The following is a 26,378-nucleotide window of genomic DNA, read 5'->3' as shown; positions in this document are numbered from 1 at the left end:
TATATGGACACTCAAAAGCAGATTTCTGCCGTCGGCGTCGCCGTCGCCGTCGCCGTGAGGTTCCGTATGACGTCATTTGGAGATGAAATCGTCGCCGCGCGCCGAACGCTGTATGTGCGAGTGAAAGGGCGCGAGGGGCGCGTCTTTCACGGGGAGTGAACGCACGGCGGAGAACAAACGCGCGTTCTGCGCCGTGCTCGCTTAAGGGCTGCAGAAGTAGGCGTCTCTTTTCTCCTTTACAATCACCATATATGTAGAGCAAACGCGCCTTCTTCGGACGCGCGAGAGGCCGTGGGGGAGGGGGAGGGAAGGGAGGCGACGTTTAGCTGCGGCACCAAGTGCCTATTTATATCAGAGGCTCCAGCAACAGTCACCAACGCCGCACGCATTTTGAGCTAACGCGGGCAAAACGCCGATGGCGTCGACAACAGTTCTGCGTGTTGTTGCTACCAAAGCCGCTCACCTTACTTCGTATGACATTGCTGTGTTGCTATCGCATTCATTGCTTCGCCCTTAGGGCGAAACTGTGACATTTTTTTCTTGTCTATTGCTGCTTTATGTTTCATTGTATTGCTCGCCCTGCTTGGACCTTCAAGCTAGTGTCCAATGGATAAGTATGAATATCGACAGTTATCGTCGTGCCGTCGCCATTAAACACTGGTCATCACTCCATTATTCTCAGGCCGTCTTTGTTGCGCTGTCGTCATTATACTTTCGTCGACATTTCAGAATAGTGATTTCACAATCTACAATCTTCATGCCGTCGTCGTCATGTCGTCATCGCCATATTGTTTCGTCTTTTTTCGACGTCATTCTTTCATCGTCAGTCCATCGTCATCACTGCGTCGTCGGCATGCCGCCATGATCGAGGCGTACACTGGCGAGCGATTGTAGTATAGCACAATGGGCCTGTCCCGGATTCAGTGAAATAAAGATACCTTCGGCATAACAGTGTGTCGCTACTTTGTTTGACTGCTAGTTGCACTAACATCGATAGCCATGGTTAACTGTATTTTGCCTGAATTTCTCGTGCTTTCGATCACATTTCTTTAATATAATTTCAATGATGGGAATATTCGAGAAAACTTGTATTGCCGAAAGAAAAATTCCGATGTGCTTAACCACGTTTACTCTGCCCTCCTTAACTAAGGACTAGAAAACTGCGTACGCTGAAAGTGGCCATGATAAAACGTGCCACTGTTTCTTGCCCATATTTGTGCTAGCTATAGTAAACATTACTCTCATGTTCAACACCTACCACAGTGTCTTACCCTTACGCGGTAACAATCCAGTTCTTCCAGCGCCACTTCCTCAAGGGGTAGTTTGGACTTGCTGCAGCGTCAGACACTGTGACCAGCGGTGCAGCGTCTCAGCAACGGCGTTTACAACTGAGACCCGCTTTTTACCCCTCCATCCTGATGTACCGCACTGTGGGGGTTCCATAGTGCCGTGGTACCACCAGTATTATCGGTACCACCGCACAATGTTACGATCAACCATGCGCGTTTACCACTGTATTAGACTGCACTGCTTCGGCATCAGTGGCCGGCGAAAACTGTTAGACACGAAGAAATTGCAGGTTCTCTAGTAATGTTGGCATGGCAAGACATTCTCTTCGGCTGTAAAAGCACGGGGTGTTGAATGTATCATACATGCGTATAGTTGACCTGCGTATTTGTCCTTCGCCTCTTTACTTTTCCTCCGTTTGGTCAATTGATGCTGTAATTAGCAAGGATCTAGATAGCAAGGCCGTGTCTCGCAACAAATTGCTGATGACCCTGTCAAGGTCGGAGTTTCACATCGATGATTACTGACGTTTGTTTAAAGTATTTAAATTTTTGTCGGCTCAGTGAGTGTTTAGGTGTCTCTGATAGTGTGTATAAATGCATCTAGCTGTTTCCCCATTTTTGTACGTTATGGACCACGCCTTTTATTCACTTCATCTGTTAACCTCTGAGACGCACATACAAGAGCGTAGTACGCGTGAATTAATTGGGCGCACAATACGCAAGCGCTATACTGATTTACCTGTGTGATCTGCCATAACCAGGAAAATGATCCCGGGCCAGAGAACACGTGAAAGGGCGTGTTTACCAGAGGGCAGCACTTTGCCGACGTCATCGACTGCCGGTTTTTGCGTAGCTGTCCAGGCTCAAGAAGTCGCTGGCGTTGGAAGCGGGCTCAGTCGTTTTTCTCCGAATCGATTGACTACGACTAATGTCCCCCAGTAATGAGTGACTCTGAAGGCCTTCATCTCCGGCGTATTCGTCTCATCGCCCGCACGGCCAACTTGACGACGCTCACACTTACTAATACGTAATTTCCCGTTATTTCATGCTTCCCTCGTCACGCTAATTGCCGCGAGGTTTCTTCATGTCTGTTGTTTCGTAGAACCAAGGTAATTATCTCTACACATACCATCCGTTTTCTATGCGCTTACCTGATTCAAAGCGATCACGCCTATCTTCTTAGCTAAGCCAGGCATAAAGGTTAAGCTACATCGTATGCTTTTACACTTTTTCTGAGAGAAGATATACATCATCACGGAACTTATCTTCCCCATGTAAAGAAAGGGAAAGCTATTCTTATCAAAACTGGCCACGGCAGTGACGGCACCTTGTGGCAGTCTTTCAAAGCAAGTGCTGCAGCGCATACCGCCATTGCGTTATCGATAACTGATTGGTAGGCATCGAATGCTTTTTATTTGATGTGTAAATTGCCGTGGCAAAGATGCTGAACCCTCCGCCCCCTTCAAAACTTAATAATAATATAAAATATATAACCCATGAGTCGCAAAGTATTTCAGTCTTCCACACATTTCATACCAATACATTTGGTGAAAGCTCGTCATTCCTCTTGTATTGCATTGCACGCGAAAGGCAATGATGCATGCGTCTCTAGGAGTGGAGCAGAATACCAATACGGATAAATTTAGTGCCGCGTAGCAGCACACCGAGGGTTTCCAGGCTGCCACACAGGTCGCTAGAGAAGCATCATGGTAACTATGCGTGCCCCTTTCGCTTCTTACTGCATATAGTGCAGTAAAAGGCAACTATGACGCATGGACAAAGCCTATGCACATCCGAAAAATTGTATTGCACCTTACTCTAGGTACATTGGCCATTCCATATTGAATGGCAGGACTGAGGGCTGTGTGCTTTTTCCAATACTTTTCAATATTTTCCTGCACTTCATGCAGTGCCCTCTGTACCCGGAGTAAAGAGTCACGGAACCAAGCCCTTTTGTATAAAGCAGTGCACTGTACATGAAGGTAAGACCAAGTGTACCTGCAAATATATATATATATAATATATCTTATATTATATATATATATTATAAGTGTGACGCGAGCAGGAGGTTGCGGACGTGCTCGGGCGACCATGGTGGTCTCCGTCCGCAACCTCTCTGCTCGCGTCAACATATCTATAATGTAAAGGCGTTTAGTATAGACCACCAGCCGTTTGGGCCGTCCGGTTGTTTGAGTGTCCGACCTCTCGGCACGAGCGGCGGTTCCGAGGAACACAGAGGAGGGATCGCCCACTAGAAAGGGCTGGAGAGCATGACCCACTATGGCTTTCGTATCCTTCGCTACAATCACATCTGGGAGCGAAAAGGGAGCCGTCGAGGCGACCTAACAGCTGGTCACTATGAGTGGGTCATAGTAGATCTTGAGGCGCTCGACGTTGACAATGTCTCGTCCACGACGACGCATGTCCGTAGAAGGTTCAACTGGTTCGATCACGTAGTTGACGGGAGATGCGCGTTCGACGATACGCTAGGGGCCTTCATACTTAGGCACTAGTTGGGATGAGAGACCAGGTGTAGCGGAAGGAACCGAGAGCCACACAAGCGCTCCAGGAAGGAAGGTGGGTGCAGAAGTGGTGTCGCCGCGTGTGCTCTTCTGGCGCTCTTGATCACTGGATATAAAGACCCGTGCGAGATCGCGGCACTCTTCAGCATGCCTTGCCATGTCAGAAATGGGCGCACATTCAGATGCATCCGGCCGGTACGGTAGAATTGTGTCGATGGTGTGCGACGGGTGCCGACCAGTACAGTCAAGAAAAAAGGTGAAAAGACAGTGGTGCTCTGAGTAGCAGTGTTATAGTCGTAAGTGACGAAGGGCAAAATGGCGTCCCAATTAGTATGGTCGGAGGCGACGTACGTAGCAAGCATGTCCCCGAAGGTACGGTTGAAGCGTTCTGTAGGGCCATTGGTTTGGGGGTGGTACGCCGCAGTTGTGCGATGAACAACGTGGCACTCCTTGAGAATGGCTTCAATTACTTCGGACACGAAGACATGTCCGCGATCACTGAGCAGTTCCTGGGTGGCCCATGTCAGCAGGACGAATCGTCCAAGCAAGAAGGAGGCAACATCGCACGCTGTAGCTGCCGGTAGGGCGGCAGTTTCAGTGTATCGCGTCAGGTGGTCGACTGCCACAATGGCCCAATGATTTCCAGCCGACGTCAGGGGAAGGGGCCCATACAAATCAATTCCGACGCGTCCAAACGGCCGGGTAGGCCAAGGTAAAGGTTGCAGACCGGCTGGCGAGAGGCGGGGCAAAGATTTCCGGCGCTGGAAATCGGGACAAGAGCGAACGAACTTGAGAACGTAGCTGTACATCCCGCGCCAGTAATACCACTGTTGAAGACGCTGGTAAGTCTTGAAAACGCCGGGGTGGGCACACTATGGATCAGCGTGGAAAGCGGCGCATACTTCACAACTCAGACTGCGGGGTACCACTAACAGCCACGGGCGTCCCTCGGGGTTATATCTCCGTCGGTGAAGCACGTTGTCGCGAATGACAAAGTGACGTGCTTGGCGACGTAACGTGTGAGTGCTTGGTTGTACCGACGAACCAGAAAGCAAGTCTTGAAGGGAGGCAATCCAATGGTCCTTGCGCTGCTCAGAAGCGATGATGTTAAGGTCGAGCGAAGAAACAATAATCTCGGATAGGGAGGAGCAGGTATTGTCAGGCAAGGGAGAGCGCGTAAGGGCGTCGGCGTCAGAATGCTGGCATCCGTTGCGGTACAGCACGCGGATATCGTAGTCCTGCAAGCGAAGTGCCCATCGAGCAAGACGGCCAGAAGGGTCCTTCAAGGACGACAGCCAACATAGTGCATGGTGGTCCGTGACTACGTCAAATGGACGGCCATATACATAAGGCCGGAATATAGTCAGAGCCCAGATGATGGCTAAGCATTCTTTTTCTGCTACAGTGTAATTTGTCTAAGCTTTCGTAAGCGTGCGACTTGCATAGGCGACGACATATTCCGGAAAGCCTTGTTTGCGTTGGGCAAGAACAGCGTCGAGGCCAACGCCGCTGGCATCTGTATGCACCTCAGTAGGAGCTGTCGGATCGTAGTGGCGCAAAATTGGCGGAGACGTAAGCAGATGACGGAGCTTTGTGAACGCCTCGTCGCACTGGGACGACCACGAAGTGAGAGGCCCGTTGCGTGTAAGCAGTTTCGTCAGGTGTGAGACGATGGCGGCGAAATTGCGAATTCTTTGACGTAACCGAGGATTGTCAGCTGCCGAGCTGCAAATCGGCACTTCTTTAGGTTGATTTGTAGGCCTGCGTTTGTTAAGCACGTCAAAACACACCGAAGGCGTTGAAGGTGCGTTGTGAAGTCCGGCGCGAAAACAACGTCGTCAAGATAGCACAAGCATGTGTGCCACTTTAAGGCGCGCAGAACGGTGTCCGTCATGCGCTCAAAAATGGCGGGTTCATTACAACGTACAAAAGGCATTACGTTAAATTCGTATAAGCATTCGGGTGTTACAAAAGCTGTCTTTGGCCGATCGGCGTCCGCCATGTGCACTTGCCAATGCCCTGAGCGCAGATCTAAAGATGAAAATAATTCTGCGCCTTGTAGACTGGTAATGGCGTCGTCTATGCGCGGGACAGGGTAGACGTCCTTGTGTGTGACCTTGTTAAGGCACCGGTAGTCGACACAGAACCGCACAGAACCATCTTTCTTCGTAACGAGGACCAGAGGGGTGCCCATGGACTGTTGGAAGGTCGTATCACCTCGCAGCGAAGCATGTCGTCGACTTGTTTGTTGATTACACGACGCTCTGCAGGAGATACATGACACGGGCGTTGCCGCAATGGCGGTTGCGTGCCCGTGTCGATGCGGTGAGTAACAGTGGGCGTCCCGCCCAGGGAAGATTGCCCGAAATCGAAAGAAGAACAAAATTCTTCTAAGAGGCACACAAGTTGAGATCGCTGGACCGGCGTAAGGTCATCGGCAATAGAAGAACCAAACACATCACTGCACGGTCCCTCACAGGCGGAAATAGCAGTGAGCGCACTAGAACTAGCGCAGTAATTTTCATCGGGCACGTCCATAACTTGCACGTCTTCAATCGCTTCGACATTGCCTAGACATTCCCCTCGGAGTAGCATGACAGGGTATGGGAACGGGTTGCAAACGAAAATGGTGCTGTAGCCATGCTTGATGTCCACTGTCGCAAAATGTAGCGGCAGGCCTGTCCGAGTAAGGAAGCGGTCAGATCGAGACAGCAGCGCAACAGCGTATGAGATTACGCTGCTGTACATGGGCACGACCGTTGACGTGTTAGAGGGAACGCGGGTGTCCTCGTGGACAATTAGCTTCCTCGACAGGGAAGTATTGTCGGTGATCGCCAAATGTAACAGCGGCGAGAGTTCCATCTCGGCCCGTGCGCAATGGATAATGGCATTGTGGCGCGAGAGGAAATCCCAGCCGAAGATAACGTCGTGAGAACACGAGGTGAGGATAATGAATTCTATGTCGTACAGAACGTCGCCAATAACAACACGAGCAGTGAACGCCGCTAAGGGGTGGATATGCTGAGCACTGGCTGTGCGGAGGGACAGTCCAGAAAGAGGCGTCTTGACTTTCCGAAGTAGGCGGCAAAGCTTAGCGTCCATAACACATACGGCGGCTCCAGTGCCCACTAGGGCAGATGCGCGAACACCGTCAACAAACACTTCGGACTGCGTTGAGGACTTTCACGTTTCGACGGCACCGCAGCCCCTGCCTCTTGGACTGCAACGATTAGTTTTCCTCGTCCCGAGTTCAGGACAGGGTCGCATCGGTGACACTGAGCGACGGCGTGGAGACGGTGAACGGCGGGTTGTTGGCGTCGGGCGCACAGTTGGTGACATAGCCGAATGGGGGTCGTAATATGGACGGTTGAACTGGCTTGTCATGGCTGATGCGGCGCTAGGCGGCTGAGTGCGATCACAATGACGAGCGACGTGGCCGGCATAGCCGCACGCAAAACATATCGGCCGGTTGTCGGAAGTACGCCATCGGTTCGCTGGGGCAGGTCCCATCCATGTAAGGGGTCGCGTTGTACAGGGCGGATGCTGGTATGACGGCATGCCGGGCTGCGGTCGGGGCCTAGCCGCAACGTCGCCGTAACAGAGAGGCACACTCGGAGAGAGTGGTTGAGTCCTCGCGACGACTTCAGCGTAGCTGAGTGGTGCAGCCGTCGGGACATGGTGGGGCCTCGCGGCAACATCGGCGTAGCTTAGTGGAGCGGCCGCAGGACGATGTTGATGCTGGTCTGGCAAGACCTCGGCGATTTCATGCTCGATCACGCGACGGAGCTCGGGCATAACATTCGTTGCGAGCTGTTGCACACGGGGCGGCTGAGCGAAGGTTAGCAAGGAGAGCTGGCCTGTAACTTCCTCCCGAACGAACGCTTCCACTTCTGTCAGCAGTGCTGTCTGGGCGGAGATGGTAGCCAAACCAGCAATGTGTTCGTCACGCGATGAAGGGTGACGTGTCAAGGAGCACTGCCTTCGTAGCTCCTCGTAGCTTTGGCATAGAGTGACGATGTCTGACATGGACTAAGGATTTTTCTCAAGTAGCATGTTGAACGCATCGTCTTCAATCCCTTTCATGACATTTCTTATTTTGTCACATTCCGACATCGTCGCGTTGACTCGTTTGCACAAGTCCAGAACATCTTCAATGTAGGTGGTAAATGATTCACCCGGCTGCTCTGCCCGTTCCCGGAAACGCAACTCCGCTGGCAGCTTGGGCACCGCCGGGTGACCAAACACCGCCACCAAAGAAGTTTTAAAGGAGGACCACGTCGGAAAATCGGTCTCATGGTTGCTGTACCAGAGACTGGCGACACCCGCAAGATAGAAGATAACATTGCTTAGCTTTGCGGGGTCGTCCCATTTGTTGTGACCGCTTACCCTCTCACACGTTGTAAGCCAGTCCTCCGCATCGGTTTCGTCCGCGCCGCTGATGATGGCAGGGTCCCTGTGGCGAGGCACACTAGAGCACATGACAGACTGAGGAGGCGCTTGCTGGGATGGGGTAGGTGGCACTTGCTCGGATGCGTCTTCTGGCATGATTGAGCGAAGGATACGGGATCTCAGATCCAGGATTCACGCTGTAGGCAGAAGCACTCTCCACCACTTGTAAAGGCGTTTATTAGGCACCAGCCTTTTGGACCGACCGTCAGTTCAAGGTCCGAGCTCTCAGCACGAGCGGCGTTTCTCGAGGAGAGCGCAGGCGGGATCCACCCACTAGAAAGGGCTGGAGAGCATGACCCACTATGGCGTTCGTATCCTTCGCTACAAGATAAATAACTCACACACATTTCCAGGCTCTCTCACTAATGCGTCTCTCAGTTATTTTTAGATATAAAGACATATGCTTGTTTATCAATCACACATGGTGAACAATGGGGGCCCGAAAAATTATTTGAATTTACATTTGTTTCTTGCCACTACACAAAATCTCAAGATGATGCAGGGGCAAAAGGCAATGAGTGCCTCACACAGGTCCCGGATCCAGCCCAGTAGCAGCAGTAGAGCGTAGATAAAAAACTGCACTTTTTCTACAAACAATTTTAATAACGAAAAAAAACAGAATTGTACGTGGTGTTTAAGTATACAGCTTAAATGTATCACTAGTTTATTCAATAGTATTGTCGAGGTTATACTCAACGAAGTGCAATCAACATAAAATTACTTGCAATATTCACAAGAAAGAACGTCAACACATGTGGGCATACTTGGAGTATTACAACACGACTTCCAGCGAAGCTGTGCCTTTTGAACAGTTGCAATATAACTTCCAGTTCCTTGTAATTATATCGCATACATTAAAATTTTGCCCGTATATGTTAGTTTCGTTTGAAACCTAGGCCGCATGTTGTGCATTGTAGCACTTCATTTTGGTAATTTTTAAAAAGCTAGTAATAATTCATCCACATGCATGTTACTTCGCCATAGCATTTACCATGGTCTCCTCCCTCCCTCTCTATCTCTGAACCTTCCCCCTACTCTCTCTATTTCTGCAAGATTTGATATCGGTTGACTTCAGTTTTCCGAGGTCAACGACATAAATATTCTTTGTTCGCAAAACACATTCATAAAGATCCGGATCGCTTGCATTTGGAATTCACTGCAAATGTCAGAATTATAGTCCCCTGACGTTGAAGTTTACCTACATATTGCCCATAATGCGTCCCTTATTTTCCCCAAATATAAACGAAATGGCTCGTTTAGTTGACCGAGGACATCGCTAAAACCAAGTGTTATGACGCCAAAGGTAGGGAAACAAAAACGACGGCTCATTAGTTGTTTGCAACGCTTCTAACTGGACCAGGATCGCAAAACTTTTGTCGCACATTGCACTTACTATGTCCCCCCTCCCCTTTCCCCTCTTGTAGGCTACAGCTATTTCGGGACACTGGGAGGCATAGCTGATAGCTGCCATATCACGGGCTCTAACACTTCAATAAGAATATTTTTACAAATGCTATGTTTGTAATCCAACCGCATTTAACTTTGCACAAAGAGTTTCCGTAGCCTACCAGCAATTTTCACTTAATTTGGTCTTGGAGGGTTTTATAGTTCTGCCTGGGCAGCAGGCTCAATTCCTCCCCGCTCTTTAGACACGCTCCTAACACTCTAGAGTGCTTGCATACGTATTTATCACGAAAGCCCCATTTGCCCATCTACTTTGAACTTCAACTACACACGACCTATTAACCTGTCCTTAGAGTCACCAAACATAAGGAAGCCGCCTCCTTTAGTTCATTGAGGACACCAGGCAATCCTAATGTATCACGCATGAAAATGTAAAAAGAAGAAAAATGAGGGCTCAATAATTATTCGTAACGCTTCTATGTAAGCCAGAAACCTTAAAACTACGCGACACATTGCATTCAATGTTGCTTATTCTTCAAAGTATAAAATATCTGAAACGCAGAGTTTTTATGGGACATTGGTAAAGATATCTAATGGCAAGACCGTAGAGGCTTGGGCTAGTCGGTACATACTCGAAAGGGAAAACAGCGCGAAAAAACACGACAAGACGGCAAGAAGGGGTACACACACCACCGCTGACTGACCACTGAATTCTTTAATCAGAAAGGAACACATATATACCAAAAAAGAAAAAAGAAAGAAAAGATGGGTATATCACTGCGCATGGGCAAAAAATAGACACTGATTAGATTTGGAAATCGAAATCTTAGAATTCGCGGGAAATCCTAATCTAATCACTGTCTATTTTTTGCCCATGCGCAGTGAAATACCCTTCTTTTCTTTCTTTTTCTTTTTGGTATATATGTGTTCCTTTCTGAATAAAGAATTCAGTCGTCAGTCAGTGCTGGTGTGTGTCGCCCTTCTTGTCTTTTTGTCGTGTTTTTTCGCGCTGTTTTCCCTTTCGAATATCTAATGGCACAAGCGTGATACTTTCGAACATTTGCTTACAATTGTTTTTTTAAAGCTGTATTTGATAAAAACGCATTTGCCATCGCACATGAACTTTGCGTATTCTTCCCCTTATGTCCGAAAGATTTGGCCTTTGTTGTAGCTGTAATTATGCCAGCGCCGCCGTATAAGTTATACACCGCTCGCACAACAGACATATAATGCTGTGGACCACTTGTATACGTATTCTATTCGAATAAACGCACTTAATCGACCCATTGCCTACACAATACCCATATCATGGCCCTAATTGTCCTCAGATATAAACAAGATGCCTTGTTTTGCTCGACGAGAACACCGAGAAACAAACCATGAATCTCGTATGATGCGCGAAAATACGTGGAAAAACGACAGGTTAGTATATCATATGCAACATTTGGATGTTAAGCAAGAAAGTGAAAGTTTCACAACGCATTGCGCTCAATCTTCTCTCTATTTTCACGGAATTTCAAGTCTGTATCTCTTGCTGTTGTTTTCGGTGTCTGGGAAACATTTCGATTAGCGGCGTTATGGCACTCTGGAATGATTCAATGAGTAATTTTCTACAAATGTTGCAATGAACCTACAAACATTAAAGATTTATGGCGCGTCTCTAAACATTGCTTCGTACTTCGTATAAATAAAAACACCGTGCCCCCCATAATTTACTGAGGGTACCGAGAGAAAACAACTAAATGCTGTGTATAACGTCAGATAATTGGGAGAAAGCAACTATTCAGTAATTGTTTTCAGAGCCCATAAGCAACCTACACAGTGCAAACTTTGGGTTCACTTCGTTCCATGGCCCTCGTTCTCTGAAAATAAGAAATATGTGCTGTTGTTGCTCCTGCCAGGAAAAGAGTAATAGTATGGCCTTATTAAGAAACAGCCTGAAAACGAAATCGACGAAGTCGGAAGTGACGCATGCCCTAAAAAATAATCATTGGTACTGAAATGGCTCTGCACGCTCGACCACCGTCACTTTAAAGAAAATATCTACGACAACTCGTGATTACATAATGAAATTCGACAGTTATACCTCTAAGACGTTTCATTAGATTTTTGATGGTCATAAGACACTCAGACTGCAAAGCCATGTAGACTATCTCTGGACAGAGATTAAGCAGTTCCAGCATTTGATAATCCAATGATTTCATGCTGTTAGCACACCAGATGTTGGGCGCGGCTGATTGTAATATTTTATTCTGACCTCTCCGTCGCCCACAGGTTAAATACAGCAAGCTAATGGAGTTTTCAAATGCTGATATAGTTGTCCCAAAAAATCTGGGCATGATGCAAGTACGCTAGCTGACATTTGTTGGGGTGGACCTGCCCAGCGCCAAGCCATCTTCGCAAGGCGAGCTTGTATGACAAATCCGGCGCGTCCTCCGCTACAGCGCGTTCCCAAGAAGGTACTAAAGACAATTATCGCTGCCCAAGCAGGATATACGTAGTAAAGAACAGCATTAGTTACGTGGCCACTCTATTAAAAAAGGAAAATTTAGCGTCAGCTGCAGTTTGCTTGGACGCTGCAGCGTGCAGCCGACAGTGACCTCCTTCAAAAGTGGCGGAGAGGCGAGTGCACCGCTTGCACCCACCCCCCATTAGATACGCTTACGCCACGGTTTCGGATGACTAAAGGCGTGTGTCGTTGCACACGTGGCAGCGCATCCAATGGGGAGGAAGTGGCGCTATGTCATGAGTGTATAAATTGAGTGTATAAAACAAAAAGCTTCAATGTTCAACTGAACGGCGCGGAGCGGTCCTTCTCGTTATGAACTTCTCGCGGGCAAGCTAGCGCGTTCTGACGCTTGGCGCGTTTTGAGTTGGCCTTGCCGAGACGCAGTTAAGTACCAGGGAAGAGCTCTCGCGGACAGGGAACGCGAGGAAAATAACATTTCACCAAAGTGACTACAATTCTTTCACATTTCCACACGTAAGTAGTCTTAAGCGTCTTCAGTGCCATTGATATGTGTAGCGAGTCCGTAAGTATGAGGGAAAAAAATCCTTTTTACACTTCTCTAGGCCCAACCACGGGCCTTTAGAAATGTTTGTAACGTTCCTATTTTGAACGAGAAAATACTTTTTTACTGGCAAAAACAATAACATAGCATTTGAGTACCTTTCAACTTCCTTTAAGCTCAGGTTGCTTAAGTCAAGTGCTACGATAATGTTAAGCAGTGGACGTGTTGATCAGAAATACATGAAGACAGCGGCCGAGGCTGCTTGTATGCAAGAAAAATTCTGTGACGTCTGAGCGCTCGCTAAAACGTCAGAGGTATTTGTTTTTCTAGTTAACGATTTCACCTTTCGAAATCTATAGCTTTCCACATTAAAGTCATGGTGTTGCTCCAGGTGTGTTAGTGCGTGCTGGAACAAGCGGCGAAACTTCTCACGCACGAACCTGCGTCAGCTGCCTTCAGCATAGGAGCAAACAATACAAATAGCAACCTAAAAGCCATCTTTTGCTAAGTTGGGGCGCGATCGCAGATCGTTGTTCGGAACGCGCGTCGTCAGCCTCGCGGCGCGGCCACATTTTTCATGACGTCACAGTGATTGACCGGAGTGCGTCGCCATTTTGTCGGCAGGAGCGTGTCGTGGACCGACAACGTCACCTGCTCGGAGCAGAGCACGACGAGAGATGCTGCGTTCGAGCGATCACGCGCTCGCTACTAGACTGGCTTCGCATGGCGCATCTGGTGGATTGGATGGGATTCAAAACGTGGCGGCGGCTACGGAGTTGCACCCAATCTGTAGCCTAATTCGAGAAAATGGCGCTTGGAATGGTAGCTTCGGTTGCTGCGTTGGCGTTACTCAAGAAGGAACCAGACAGGTGGGACGTGCGAAATTTGTTTGAGTGTAGGTGGCGGAAAGCAAATTCTGGCATCGCTTTCGTATCTCGAAACGAACAATGCGTTGAACAGCTCACTGCATGTGACGCGCCGGGACCCGGGCGCCCAGTCGGACATTGCGATGCGACGACATGCCTCTTGAAAAGCGTGCAACGGTTCCCGTCGTCTTTTAAAGACGATAGTCTTTCTTGGGGAACTTAAACGCTGAAACTTTGCTCTGTCTGTCTGTCTGTCTGTTTGTCTGTCTGTCACCCGATTCAGCCACCCGGCCAAAGTTGGACCACTTGCTTACCGCCCACACTACTTAAACTGGTACGGCTGTTCATACTTGTGAAGGTTATCGATCACAAAGTAAATATTACGCATATCTGAGGCGCAACATCACTAGGTAAGTATTAGGAGGTGTGTTCCTTTAATAGAAAATACATAGATACGTAACTCTAAAGACCCTAGTTTCTTAAGCTGCGCTGAAAATGCCATGCTATGCGCGCCGACGAACGACGTTCCCCGACTCCATTGCAAACCTCCATTGCATTTATTATGCCAGGACGGAAATGGTACGAGAACAGCATCACGGGTGGCCGCGGATCAGACCAGCACTCATGTAGTACGGCCGGCAGAAGACTATCGTCTCTCGACGACATTTGCAGCGAAGCACGCAGATACGCGGCAATTTTTTTAAAGCAAAGGTTTATTGACCCTTTTTGCGCAGCAATTTGCTCTAGAGGAACGAAATGGCGCGTTCGGCGGCGCGCCATACGTTGCTTCAGCGAATGCGCACGAATACGAAACAATTACTGCTTCGGCCCTGCTACTGTGCGATCAGCTGTAGTAAATGCAACTGTGTGTTCGCCTCCGCACTGTGGCCAATTCATGCTGAAAAATGTGTAACGAAAAAGGGAAGACGTGTGCGCTGGTTAGCTATAAAAATAGTGATTGGCATATAAAGAATGCGAATATAAGGAATATATAAGGAACGGAATCAAACTGTGTCGCCGCTGCTACACAAGGACTGCCTGTGTTGCCGGTCTTTCGCGATGCACAGCTTTCCTCGAGGATAAAAAAAGGATAATTCATGCACCAGCGTTCTAAGGCACTTCAATGTGAGTACCGCTCGTTACAAAAAATAGCCCGGCTTACTGGCATAGTAAGTTTTTCGCACGCAATCTACACACATCCACCCCTACTCGCACGCACTCCTACGCCCACCCTGTCGCCAACGTATCAGTAATAAGTGAATGGGCGCTCACTTGAATCAATGCGCGGAAGCATAGGTGACGGCGACTACGCCGACAAGACACGAATGTTTGAAGCTGAACGTTCCGTGACTATCCATAGAGTAATCGAGGGACTAGCAATAATATGTCGTTGCTACAAGCTACATCAAAGTAAAGAACGTTTGTTTCCAAGCAAGAACAAATACATCGCAGCAGAGCACACCCGCGCGATTAGTCTGTGGTCGCACCAAGAAACTGAGGAACTTTACTGAGTCAGAAACATAAGCCGCCGCTTCAAAATGTTTGCCAAATAAAAAAGGATGAGCACGCTGATCCTGATTTAATAGATAAGCGGAAAGTTTGGGCCGCTTGGAATACATTTCTGGTCCCCCTTTTAGTACAAACACCATATAGGCTGCTCGCGCCGTTTGGACCAGGCAGAATGAGCTCTGCGTGCACTTACATTACTTCTCAGGCTGTGGCGAAGCTTCATGTCGTCCACACAGTCACCGTCTACGATATGCGTTGAAACGGCGGTTTGCTGCGTCGCACCGGTGTCACGCGCTTGCATTGTAAACACGCATGCAGCTGAGGCAGGCAATGGACGCGTCACCACGTCATTAAACATGGCAGCGCCCACGGCAGCGCCGGGCAAAGGGTCAATATTGTTACGGGGATAACGTTTATGTAGAGAGTATTGCTATGTACAAGGTTTGGGCAAGCAGCGGCGACGGATGCAAGGCTGTCACGCGCCTCTGGCTACTTCGTCGCCGTCGTCTTCGTCCGACCGACAGTAGCAGCCCCTTCACTGTCTCGTGGCACAACCCCCCCCCCCCCCCCCCCGGGCGAGACCGCCGACACGGTGGTTGCTACGACGGACCAGAGGGTCCAGTTACATACGGCTTAAGTCTCGCAACGTGAAGGATAGCAGAGTGCGGGGGCGTAGACGGCGCTGGCGCGGTGACTGGGTCGACCTCATACGTAACGTCGGTGACCTGACGGAGCACCCTGTAAGGACCATCGTAGCGGGACAATAGCTTTTTGGAGAGACCGATGCGGCGGGACGGAGACCACAGCAGCACGAGTGCACTTGGGGAGTAACAAACGTCTCTGTGGCGACTATCATACAAGGCTTTTTGGGAAGCCTGTTACACTGTGAGCCGTTCACGAGCGATCTGGCGAGCTGTGTCGGCGCGCGCTATGGCGTCGCAAACGTACGTGGTGGTTGAGCTGACAGGAAGTAATGTAGCGAGAGGCAGAGAAGGTTCGCGTCCATACAGGAGATAAAACGGGGAGTAGCCAGTGGTGTCATGTCGGGACGAGTTGTAGGCGAAAGTAACCTACGGCAAAGTAGCGTCCCAATCGCAGTGATCGGCGGAGACGTACATTGAAAGCATATCGGTCAGAGTTCGGTTCAGGCGCTCTGTGAGTCCATTCGTTTGCGGGTGATAAGCAGTTGTGAGCTTGTGGTGGGTAGAGCAGGAACGAAGGACATCGATGACGCGAGACAAAAAGTATCGGCCTTGATGGATCAGAAGTTGTCGAGGAGCACCATGACGCAGGATGATGTCATAAAGGAGAAAGTCGGCGATATCCGTAGTGCAGCTGGTTGGGAGGGCACGGGTAATGGCGTAGCGCGTCGCGTAGTCGGTCGCGACGGCGACCCACTTGTTGCCTGATGTCGAGGTTGCAAAGGGGCCAAGAAGGTCGAGCCCAACACGAAAGAACGGTTCGGCGGGAATGTCTATAGGATGAAGCAGATCGGCAGGTAACATAGCTGGCCTCTTGCGGCGCTGGCATTTGTCGCAGCTAGCGACATATCGTTGGACTGAGCGATAGAGACTAGGCCAGAAGAAACGGCGCCTGACGCGATCATAAGTGCGGGTGACACCAAGGTGACCAGCAGTGGGCTCATCGTGAAGCTGGCGAATGACATCTGACTGCAGATGGGCAGGCACCACAAGGAGGCGTTCAGGGCCCTCAGGATGCATATTATGGCGGTATAAGGTGCCGTACTCAAGGACGAACAAGTGGAGTGAAGGGTCGGGTGTGGCGGAGTTGAGACGGTCGATGATAGACCGTAAAGCCGAGTCGCGGCGTTGTTCGTCCCGTATATGAACGAGGTCCGAGATAGGCAAGACGCAGGCGTCGGTGTCTTGCTCGGCGACGTCAGGGGAATCCACGGGATGCCGTGAGAGACAGTCGGCATCTTGATGAAGCTGACCGGACCTGTGCGCCACTGAAAACGAGTAATCTTGGAGGCGCAGAGCCCAACGACCAAGGCGGCCTGTAGGGTCTTTGAGCGAAGAAAGCCAACAGGGGGTGTGATGATCTGTTACGACTGTAAAGGTGTGGCCAAACAGGTAGGGACGAAATTTGGCGACAGCCCAGACAAGAGCAAGACACTTTCGTTCCGTGATGGAGTAATTCTTCTCCGGTGCGGACAGGAGGCGGCTAGCGTACGCAATAACACAGTCGTGGCCACTCTGACGCTGAGCCAGGACGGCACCGATTCCATGGCCGCTGGCATCTGTGCGAAGTTCTATTGGTGAAGTCGGATAAAAATGCGCTAAAATAGGGGAAGTCATGAGGGCATCTATAAGCGCCGAAAAGGCAGCAGCTTGGGGTGAGCCCCATGTAAGAGCAACGTCTTTTTTTGAGGAGCACAGTAAGGGGACGCGCAATGTCGGCGAAATTACGAATAAAACGTCGGAAATAGGAGCACAATCCTATAAAACTGCGTACGTCTTTAGCCGAACAAGGTACAGGAAAATTCTTTACGGTGCGAACTTTTTCAGGATCGGGCTGGACACCAAGGTAGCACAAGCAGGTTCACCATTTCAAGCCACGAAGACGCGAATCCATCATGCACTCGAATGTGGCTGGCGCATTGCAAAGGCCAAAAGGCATCACTTTAAAGTGATAGAGGCTATCGGGAGTTACGAATGCGGTTTTTTCGCGGTGCAGTGGGTCAACAGCAATCTGCCAATAACCTGAGCGAAGGTCAATAGACTAGAAATATTGGGCGCCGTGAAGTGCGTCCTCGATACGGGGCAAGGGATAGACGTCCTTTTTCGTGATCTTGTTGAGGTGTCGATAATCAACACAAAACCGCCAGGTGTTGTCTTTTTTCTTGACCAGCACAACAGGAGCCGCCCAAGTACTTGAGGACGGTTCGATGATGTTCTTGGTCAGCATTTTATCGACTTCCTTTTGGATTATGGTGCGTTCCGCAGCAGAAACGCGATAAGGGCGCCGGTAAACTGGTTGAGCATCACCGGTGTGGATGGAGTGCTGAACAACTGTTGTCTGGCCTAAAGGGCGATTTTCGAGATCAAAGATATCGTAATACGACAGCAAGACCCGGCGAAGATCTTATGCTTGCTTATGCGGGAGGTCGGCTGATATCATTTTCTCGAAATTGGCACGTAGCGATGATGTGGCTGTGAGAGAGCCGGAAACAGTTCGAGGGCCGTCGACGGCTAACATAGAAATGGCGCATTCCTGCAACGACAACACGGTGGCAAGCGCCATACCAGCAGGTAGCACGTGGGTAGAAAAAAACCGAAGTTCAAAAGCGGCAGGCAGGTTTTGTTGTCGCGTACGGTAACCACAGTGTGCGGGAGAACGACAGAGTGCATCAGGACCACGCCGAGAATCGGGCAAACAACGTATTCACCATCGCACAGAGGAGGAGAGGGACTTAAAGGGACGCACGTGGAGGGTTGCGGTGGCAGGTGGAGGAACTCGACAGAACATAAGCGGCTGGGAGTGTCCGATAGTACGTGGGCGTCAAAAGGGAGTTCCACTTGAAGGACACCCGTGGAGCAGTCCATAAGGGCTGAGTGCGTCGAGAGAAAGTCTAGGCCGAGGATCACGATGTCGTTGTTTTATCGCCAGTATTTGACAGCCATCTTCAGCGCCTCTCCGCCATTCTCGAGGTACTCCGCAATGCCGGTCACCAACTCAACACCTCAAAATGCCGTTTCGGACGCCGTGAAATAACCGTACTTGGCCATCTCGTCAGCGCGACCGGCGTGGGGACACTGCGCAAGCACGGCAAACAAACCAATGGTCTGATGGCCAGCAATGCACACTCGGGTGGTGCACATACCAAGAACGGCAGACGAGCTGCCATCAGCGACCCGTACTGTGCTCTGAATTGCGGGCGTAGTCACTTTGCGGAGCTGAGTACGGAGAGCAGCGCTCATTATTGAAATCTGCGCTCCGGTGTCTATGAGGGCCGTAACAGTGACGTCGTCCACTTGAATGTCCAGAAGGTTTTGGCGCGTAGGTACAGTCAACAGAGGATTTGTATATCGGGTCACTGATGCAGCGTCACCTCCGGGAGCTGCATGGCTTAGTTTTCCGGAGCGTAGGTGCCAGGCCGTGCAGGGGACGATGGCCGGTATGGCCGTGGCGATCGAGATCGACGGCCTTGTGGGGACGGCAATGTGTCTAGGTGAAATCGCATATGGCTACGCGAAATCACCTGTGTAGAGAGCACTATCATCATAAGCATTGGCTCGAGCGTCGTCGTCTTCTACCGCAGCTTGCTCGTTGGCGCTCCTCGGGTTGCGCTCGTGCTCGTACTCGGCACGCGCTCGTGCCACTACTCCCGCGTTCGTCTTCTTCCACAGCTGGCTGCGCTGCCGCTCATCATTCCAGCGTAGAATTTCACTTCTCTTCTGTCGTTGTAATGGGGAGGCCACGTTCACGGTGTTATAAGCCGTTGCTTCAGGAGATATGAGCCATTCATTGCCTTACGTAACGGACAGATTTAATTTTGAGGCAATTTAATTTTGAAGAATCGCAAGCGGCAATGGTGGGCGAATTCTGCTGACCACGCTGTCGAGCAAACGCGAGACATCGAACGCAAGCGACAACGGCGGACTCCGAGCATACCGTCAGTGATGTCGTTCGCTCCGTCGCAGCCGAACGTGTGTGTAACCTCATAATTGAGAAATACTTTAATGAATCCTCGGGATTAACCCAGTGATAAACACTGGGGCTCCACGTTGCAGCTTTGCTGGTTAACCATCTTCACGGAGTGGAAGGACGGACGAATTTTAACAGCGGAGCTGTTTAAGCTCTTGGTTAGGCCGCATAGTGCGAGCAAGATCTGTGGGCCGATCCTGGAGGTAGTGCAGAAAGGTTCCAAGCGGTATGACGCACACCGCTGTGAAATAGCGAAGCTGTTTATTTCTGGAGGATGGTCTGTCGAGTGTACGCCGCAAAACCTCCACCTGCCGATGACTTCGCCATGCGCCACCTAGCAACGATTCGCCCCAGCTGCGTGGACCGGGCTGAGCCTCGCTACAGTTTCGTGAGCCATGACGTCATCGTACGCGCCGCACCGCTTCGCCTTAGCTTTGCCGATCCATGACGACACCGCGCTGTGCGGACTGGTTCCCGCGGCTGCGCAGACACGGAGCTAAGCCATGACGTCCCTGCGCCGCCCCACGGGATATATAGCTCCGTGTCACCGCAGCGGCATAGAGAAACATACTCACGTAAAGATAGGACATTCGAGCCGTTTCGCGGCCAAGCAAGTAAGGGCCTGACCACCCGCCAGACGGCGTATAGCGATGTTCACTTCCACTTCTCCTCAAAGGCAAACAGATTATCATACATCTACCGGGTAGCGTCCACCGGTCCCGTTGCCAAGGAGACGTTGAGGCTGCGCCGCTCATGTGCTGCTGGTTACGCCCACCCCACAGCGTTTTTCAATGCGTCGCCTCGCTATTGAGGTAAGGTGTTTTCATACGTATGTGGGAATATTTTTGCTGTTTCTTGCGTTAGCAACATTGTTCGCAAGCCGTTCGCTATGATGGGTAAGCGTATTTTGCACGGGTAGCATGCAATATGAGCCGTGGCGCCTGTTTACCCTGCAGCCACCAGTTTTTTTTTTTTTACACACCCGTACTTTGCGGAAAAGCATGTGCAGTACTTCCAACGCGCAATTTTCCAAAAGTCACTCGCAACACGTTTGGTTTAAAGCACAGAATTTCTTATCTGTGGCCCACCCGTATCATCACACAAACGCTTTATTTGGCGTGACTAGAGCGCTTTGTGAAGGCTGTTTACCTCTCTGTATATGTATAACGCACGCAACTGGTCTGGTTGGCAAGAGCCAGTTTTACTTGACGCGTTGTTTGTCATGCCAAAAGCATTCTTATTGTGGTCTGTATAAACTTTTTTGTTTTGGTATCACTGCTTACTATTTGTGCAACTGAGAATAGCGGCTCAAGAAAGGCAAAAAATTTCAATTAAAATAGTTCTGATCGCATTATTTCTCCAATTTCTGTGAGATAATTAAGCCTTGCTTAGGTTCTTCGAGAAGCTTGGTGGTTTTTCCAGCAAGAAGGTTGCAATCCGCGAGCTTATTACGTCTGTATGTACGGCATGCTTAAAATGAAATATTAAAGCTCTTGCGCTCCACTATAGACGACGTAGTTGAGTATTGTAACAGCCAAAAGTAAACCAGAATCGAAAGAATTGCTATCGAAACCGAAACCAAACCATAGCTGAACCCCGCGTCCCAAATCTCGGAAGACAAAATTAGCGGTCTGACCAGCCGCTAGGGGCACTGGCGGCAGTGCAGTAGCTCGGGCGCAGGGCCCTACGGGAGTGTCCGCTCTTTACCTATTGCCATTTTTCGCGGCGCTCCCGTGGGCGCTGCCATGTTTGATCACGTGGTGACGCGTCCATTGCTTGCCTCAGCCGCCTCCGTTGCCTCCGCGTTTACAATGCAAGCGCGTGACGCCGATGCGGTGCAGCAAACCTCCGTTTCGACGCATATCGTAGACGGTGACTGTGTAGACGACACGAAGCTTTGGTCACAGCTTTAGAGGACATGTAAGTGCTTTTAGAGCCCATTACGCCTTATCCAAACGGCGCGAGCAGCGTATACGGTGCTTGTACTAAAAACGAGGCTAGAAATGTATTCCAAGCTGTCCAAATTTTCCGCTTATTAATTAAATCGGGATCAGTGTGCTCTGCGTTCTTTATTTGGCAAATATTTTGAACCAGCGGCTTGTCATATTTCTGACTCGGCAAAGTTCCTCAATTGGTGTGGCCACTATCTCAGCGTAATCATTCGCGGGTGTGCTCTGCTGCGATAAATTTGTTCTTGCTGCGCACAAAGGCTTGGAATGTAAATGTTCTGTACTTTGCGGTAGCTCGTAGCAAAGACGTATTATCGCTAGTCCCTCGCTTATTCTGTGGACCGTCACGAAACATTCAGCTTCCAACCTTCGTGTTTTGTCGGTGTAGTCGCCGTCACTCATGCTTAGGCACATTGATTCAAGTGTTAGCCTATTCACTCACACGTTGGCGATAGGCTGAGCGTAAGTTTTCGTGCGAGTAAGGGTAGATGTGTGTAGATAACGTGCGGGAAACTTACTATTCCAGTAAGTGGCACGACTTCATTTTGTAACGAGCGGTACTCAATCCCAAGTGCCGACGTTCCGGAGTTGAAGTCCTTTCTTTGGAGGTTAGCTATACAGCGCAGGCGGATGATATATATTTTTTTATCCTTGAGGAAAGCCGTGCATCGCGAAGGGCGGCAACACATGCAGTCCTTATGTAGCAGTGGTGACACAGGTTGATCCATTCATTAATATGTGAATCACTATTTTTGCAACGAACTACCGCACACGTCTTCCCTTTATTGTTACACATTTTGCAGTATGAATTGGGCACAGTGCATTAACACACACCGAGTTGCATTTTCGACAGCTGATCGCAGAGTAGCAGGGCAAAAGCAGTAATGGTTTCGTATTTGTGCGCATTCGCTGAGGCAACGTATGGCGCGCGGCCGAAAGCGCCATCTCGTTCCTCTAGAGCAAACTGCTCCGCGAAAAGGCTCAATATATTTCTCTATGGCCGCGTTGACACCAAAGCCCCGCCGTCTCCGCGCCGAGCACATCGCCGCGAAGATGGGGCGGCCGAAGAAGTGCGCCAATCCCGAAGCAGAGGCAGCTCGGCGCGAATTCCGCCGAGCCGCTACTCGAGAGAGAGTTACATTACTTCTGTCCGTTCCCGAGTATTGCGCCACCGAAGCAGCGAAACGTCAGTGATTCGCAGTAGATCTGGAGTTACGAGCCCGCGAAACCGAGCAAAAGTGTTGCAGCGTCCAGAAGCGACCAGATACTTTAATGGCCGAGTGTTCGTTGCTCCTTCGGCTGTCGATGATTCCGTGGTGATCTTGCGCAAAACGAGGCCGAGTCTCGAAGCATAACCTCGCAACAACTTGGCCGAACCGAGATAAAGCTGGGTGGGGTCGCCACCTTCGCTGTTTGCCCAGTCTTCGCACCACTAGCATAGAGTAACATATGGATTACAAGAGTGGCCAATCCAGCCTAAAAGCGGCCGAGCTACGCAGCTTCATGCCGCCCGCTAGAGGGCAATACAACACTCCCTGTCTCCAAGGGAACGCGCGTACAGTTATCTACTGTAGTAACGTTTCTACTGCACTATACGTCTACTTGTCTATGTGGCTGTAGACGTAGACGTTATCAACGGGATCAGCCGGCCGGGAGCGGTGGGTGATAAGACTAGTATATAGAATAAAGCATAACGCATCGCTACAAAATATCGGTCATGCTGTGATCCGGCAAGGCGACGCTTCAAAATATGTGCAATAACGTCTGCGTGGTCTTTGCTGGGTTCGTCTGTGAGAACGTCTGTCTGCTTGGCTGCTGCTTGGTAAGAAGGCCTTCATTACGTTCTTTTTTCCATTCATTACTTTGCAAATTGCTTGTGTATTTGTCCCTTCAGCCGTAAGTTGGCATTTGTCGCATTGTGCTGTTCGGCACAGAGAGTTTTTTTGTGCTCTTCACTTCGCGCATGATGTTCGTGGATTGCTTCACATTATGTAAGAAACAGCAATTTGGAATGCTGCGCAGCACGTTTGCGAGAAAATCGTTTCTTGGCGCGAGAAAGTGAGTCGGCACACGCCGGTATACGTAGTCTGAATTCATTGCATGTGTGTGCAATTGTGTGAAATAATGCAGTTATGCTTAGGATCGTTATTCGTGGAGTGCGCAGATTGCTTGAAGCCTTTGTTACGAGCGCAATTAGAGAGAACTTGCGAATTGAGAAGAATGTTTGTAAGCTATGGCTACGACGTATTCTGAATAAACACTGCTGCCTCAGTAGCGCATGTATGGCACCGAAGGTTGCTTTTGTTTTTTCACTGCGACAATTTCACGTGACGCTTTTCGCGAAAGGCTGATCGGAAGTGCGTAGGTGAAAATTTGTGCGAAAGCGGGAGAGAAGACATAACCAGTCCTTTTTTTTCAGGTCATGCCGACCATAGTCAAGTACTACGGGAATTACTGCTGTGTTGCGTGGTGCAGTAACATCGGCAGGACAGGGAGAGAGCGTGGTTGGCTGACAACAGCAGTGAGCAGCCTTCATTCCTTGTTTGCTATGCAACCCGAAACTACCACTTTATAAGAAAGGTTAGGCTTCAAAGGACGAGCGTTTTTTTCCTCTTTAATGCTAACGCTGTCTTCTGCAGTTTTACTGTTCTGTGGAGTTTTTCATAATATCTCCTGTTTATTCCTTTTGTGAGGTTTATTCTCAACATATGGCCTGTATTGGCATGTCTTGCACTTTGCAGTGCAACCATCTTTCTGTGCTTGCGCTATTCGAGCGTTGCGGAAAAAAGTGCGCATATGCTTACTAAGAATATGACTTGAAAATAAAATGTTTCGTCTCTTCCAACACTTGTCATGTTTATTTCATATGTCTGCATAAACACACAGTGGCATCGTCTGCTTGCTGCTCTGGCGGTACAGCTTACACGAAGCTACTCGATGCATGCAAGCAACGCGTTAAAAAAATCGAAATATAGCCTCCGGGACGAGCACTCGCACGGAAGTGATCTTGGAGGCCGTGTAATGTTTCTAGTCACCAGAAGATAGCCTTCGAGATTAGTTTTCCTGCGGTCCCACTCTCCGAGTCTGTGTAGATTCCACACACCCGCTAGGTGCGCTGCGAACCAAAATCGGCCGAAGGCTTATGGAAGTGTCCTCTCTTATCCTTGTATGTTACTCTATCCCACTAGTGTGAAGCTGTCCCTAGTTCTTTTTTTTTTTCGCTTCGCGCGACGCCACATAGCGACCTCGCAGAGAAACTAAGAGTAATAAATTGTACTAGTCATATGAGTAACTATTTCAGAATGTTTTTAACTGGAGAAGAAAAACTACATTTCTTTCATATAAAAATTGTATTCATTAGAAGGCGAGAAACATTTCATTTTGTGGTATGTTGGCTGGAAGCAGACGACAAACGAGGCATGTAAACTTGCGGGGAGTTCATCGCTTGCCGATTGGCTGCTCTCTCCCAGCCGCTCTCACAAATGTGGCGGACAGCCCACTTTGTGACGTTGCAGATACCGAACGCGTCCTCTTACGAACAAAGATCTCCGATTTCACCCCGCCCCCTTGGTTTGTTTTCAAAGTTTCACTATGCGAGTTGGTTCTAAGTTAGTGCATACTTTTGATGCAATCTTGACAAATCAGGTAATTAGATAAGTTTCTTACCAACATTTCTCGAATAGCGTATAAGAAAGCAACGCGTGTACCTGCCGGTTAGTGAAATGTTGCAAAGTCGACCGCATTGTCTCAGAAATATTCAGCGCGCTGCTGCCAGCGCTTCATATCGGAGGTCATGCCATGAAGCTGCGCTCATTCTAAACGTTCGGGTCTAGCGTGAGTCTAGCGTGAACCAAGTTTCAAGTGACGAAGGAGTTTGTGCTTGTTAATGAAGATATGCGTCTTGAATTCAGTATCTTTCTTATGCCTTTAGAAAAAATGGGTAGGATAAAGACTGGGTGATATGTGCTTAGAACCTTCCTGTCCCCTTGTTTAAATACTGGCACTGTACAGGCAACTTGCAAGCCTGCGAGAAGAAATATTTGTATAAAAAATTTGATTAGAGGTACATGTCTTGACCGGAGCTAATATATCAAGTACGTGTTTCACAGAGCCTATCTGAAATTGATTCACATCTTTTGACTTGACGTTTTTATCGCGCTAAAAGAGGAAACAACTTGTGCCTACCTCGTTGGGTCGAAAAAAACTAGAATCTATGATGTCATGTCTTTTGAAAACGGTGCGCAACATAGTTGTTGTTTCATGTATTACCGTACTGGTTTGGCACGGACCGTCGCAATCGGTTCCCGGGAATTTTGTTGTCCGTCATGTTGGAGACTATAATTACTCGACGAGTCTTAGAGTATAGGAGAGCGTTGAATGTTCGCGAAATGACACCATATCGCTGCGTGTTTTGTTCTAAGACCAATAATATACGCATCCTTAGGTTCTTTGAGCTTTAATGTAAGCTTGTTACTGTAATGTTGGAATTCCCATCTAAGGTAGGCTGCATAGCTTTTACGAATAGTGCATGTAGTGTGTGACTGCCATTTTGCTTGCGTGTTGAGACAGGTATTAACTACACGCATGAATTGCCCGCATGAATTGGCCGTGAGTACCACAAGCGTCGGCTGTCAATAAATGTTCAGTAATATTGGCTATGAATACATTAAACAATAGAGATCCTTCTCGCGGTAAACGTGTAGGACTTGTT

This window comes from Dermacentor silvarum, chromosome 4 (genome assembly GCF_013339745.2).
Source record: "Dermacentor silvarum isolate Dsil-2018 chromosome 4, BIME_Dsil_1.4, whole genome shotgun sequence".
Classification (NCBI taxonomy): domain Eukaryota; kingdom Metazoa; phylum Arthropoda; class Arachnida; order Ixodida; family Ixodidae; genus Dermacentor; species Dermacentor silvarum.
Note: the sequence above shows the minus strand (reverse complement) of the source record.